Source organism: Haplochromis burtoni, unplaced genomic scaffold (genome assembly GCF_018398535.1).
Source record: "Haplochromis burtoni strain Fernald_Lab_line unplaced genomic scaffold, NCSU_Asbu1 Contig_2341, whole genome shotgun sequence".
In the NCBI taxonomy this organism is placed as follows: Eukaryota; Metazoa; Chordata; class Actinopteri; order Cichliformes; family Cichlidae; genus Haplochromis; species Haplochromis burtoni.
The window spans coordinates 1-3,020 of record NW_024584702.1 but is presented as its reverse complement, the minus strand read 5'-3'; the positions used below and the strand labels follow the sequence as shown (position 1 = coordinate 3,020).

At 43.1% G+C, this 3,020-nt stretch overlaps 1 long non-coding RNA gene across 1 annotated transcript; it reads right to left on the bottom strand.

Moving 5' to 3' along the window:
* Positions 1–922: 922 nt before the first annotated feature.
* Positions 923–1,633, bottom strand: LOC102307236. Its single transcript, XR_001336021.2, has 4 exons — positions 1,474–1,633; positions 1,288–1,393; positions 1,098–1,142; positions 923–989 (listed from the first exon to the last, which is right to left on the bottom strand). It is a non-coding gene; the product is annotated as an uncharacterized LOC102307236 (long non-coding RNA).
* Between the last annotated feature and the right edge of the window lie 1,387 nt (positions 1,634–3,020).

Below are 3,020 nucleotides of genomic sequence, written 5' to 3'. Positions count from 1 at the left end.
GCCCGTGATTCAGCGAAACTCACCGGAGGAATCCTGCCGACAACGCCAAATTGGAAAATTTAACAATAACCTGCAACACAGTCAGTGAGCTTGATTTGTGGGTTTAATAAACACACTGCAATGTGGAGAGAGCATCCCAGTGAAACACCAGGACCATCTCTGAATTGTGGCCACCGCCCTTACATCTTCTATACAGACACACAGACAAAGAACATCCACAGACTCTCACATGTTGGTATAGCCCCCCCTCTCACAGGGGGCTATACCTCCTCCCTCACAGAGAGAATTATGACCTTGTTTTCTGCTTGGCCGTCACCTAAAGATTTACATCCCTGATAAGCAGGAGTCCCAATATCTGTTTAACGTCTCCCAATACAACGGCCTCACTGTGGTAACTTTCCACATGCATGTAAACTAGTGACAGGAGTGCTCTCACTATGGTAAAGTGAGAAAGTGATATTACTATAACTAATGAGATGTGATTAAATATGTGATTAATACTAGAGATGGCACGATACCACTTTTTTATGTCCGATACCGATATCATAAATTTGGATATCTGCCGATACCGATACGAATCCGATATAGTGTGTTTTTTTCGTGGTCCGTGGACGTCACTTGCCAGCTGTCACTGAATGTCTCCCACGAGCACGTTTAGCTTTTTTAATGTTTTGCCCACTTGTTGCCCACTTGTTGCCCACTTGTGGCCCACTTGTTGCCCACTTGTTGCCCACTTGTTGCCCACTTGCACCTTTTTGTTTTTGTCTAAACCTGCACAAAGACAGAAATGTGGCATGAGGCCAGTCTCAGCGGTGCATTCACAGCACTATAATTTCCATTCTGCCGATTATTAATAATGAAGCCTGTTATTAAAGAAGCATTGATAATACTGGAGCTGTTAACACACACGCTTACACACATGTGAGCAGAAAAAGTATCTTTATTCAAATGCAGGTTTAAACCTCAGGACCAGCCACAGCTTCTTCAAACTGTGAGACGAAGAATACAAGTTAGTAAAAGCTCAAAGTTCTTTGCATTGATGCTGTGAACATGAACATGTGTGAAAGGTGTCCTTGTGTGTTGTTACAGCTTCGTACCTGCAGCTCACGAGACAAACATGTATTGGGTCTCAGCCTGGTCACCTGACAGAAACATGGTAGAGAAACATGAACGTGTCATTTTTCTGAGTCACTGATGGAAACATCAGCTTGTATGAACTGTTCAGTCTGATGGATCCTCTGAAGTGTGTCAGTGTGCTGTTGGAGTAAAGCTTAGTTAGACTTGGACCTGGTTGGTAGTAGTCATAGATCTTGACCACAGCTGGCTTCAGGTTGTCCACTGGGAGCTCCTGGATGATCTCTAAGCTGTGGTTGATGGCTGTGTCCTTTGATAACTGGACGAGACAGAAACAATCGCAGACACAGTTTGTACCAAAGATCATCATCTGGTGTCCCCACGGTGACTTTCACTTACCTCCTCTAAGTACACCAGAACGTGATCCTCCTTTTGCTCAACACGACTCACCAGGAGGCCACGTTTGAGCTGTGAGGAGATGACATCATTTTATTATTATCATCACAATTATCACATGAGATCAGAATTAGAATCAGAATACTTTATTAATCCCGAAGGAAATCAGGGTTACAGCAGGCAGCACGCTAATGGCGCATGCGCACTTACAAAGGAACCTTTTGACCAACTTTACACAAACATCACATTGGGGAGACATGGCAGAAAGATAGGCTGATGGGAAAAAACAACGAAAATACACTACATGAGGTAAGAGGAGGAGAAAAAAACTCCACTCAGACTGAGCTCCTAGTGGGAGAACAGTTTGATAACAGAAAAACACCTCAGCACAAAAAGCACATGACTATCAATACACCATAGAAACACAAGACAAGCAACAGGGGCGGGTAAAGGGTAAGAGAGAGCCGGTGTAGACAGCACATCTGGTCCTGCAGCATACCTGCGTCAAGCATCGAAGGCGTTTGGAAAGGGAGGGGGGATCAGTGTGTGTGTGTCCATAGTTCAGCTGAGACAGAGTCCTTCACCCTGCCAGGCTAAGTAAACAGTCTTCCAGCTAACCCAGGTGGCCTTGCATGGAATGGGAAGGAACAGACTCAACACAGTCGTTATCAGGGTGTTTTGTTCAGCTCCAGCCTTGCCGCTGGCGCCAAAGGGGTCTCCGCATGAAGTGATGGTGGTTTTTACTTTAGTGCGAATGTGATACCCACTAATGTGTGATCACATTTATGTGAATTAATTTAAGTAATTTCACTTTCAATGTAAGTGATATTTCCATTTGGAAATGCCCTAAATAACTACAGTAATTGTAACAGGAAACTTGGTAACTACCCTGGGATATTTGTAGCGGACGCTTCATTTTTATACCAATAGGTGGCAGTGTGAGACCATGGTTTGGCCTGTTGTTAGCAGCCTGAAGCGCATGCTCCGCGCTGTTTTCTCATAATGGCGGAGTATTCAGGAAACGGCAAGCCACGTCTCCCTGTCTGATCATTTCTCTCCTGTTTACAGGTTCGTATCGTGCCCGAAATAGAATATAATAGCAATCACATCCATTATATAGCATAGACTAACCATTACGGTTGGAAAGTGAAAGCGTACAACATTGTGTAGTACAGTAAATTACACTTTTGTAAGTATTTGTTTACGGCTTTAGCAGCATGCTAAGGTTAGCATGTTAGTTTGGGTCGCACACCTCCTATGCTCTGTGATATTAGTGATCGGCTCCACCGTTATTCTGTATTGTTTTAGTATCTTGTTTCTGCCATAAAGTGTTTCCGTGAATTCAGTGCACATGTCAAGATGGTGCTGATTATACCATTCTTTCAAGCTAGTTGAGATTTATAGATTTGTCTTGTTGGAATTCATTTTGAACCAAGTCTTACAAGAAAATTGGTCATGTTTATAACATTGGAATGTGTTATGGAGAATGTGTGTGTGAGCTATGTTAAGAATAAGTAAATACACAGTTGTAATACTGTAAAAGTATGAAG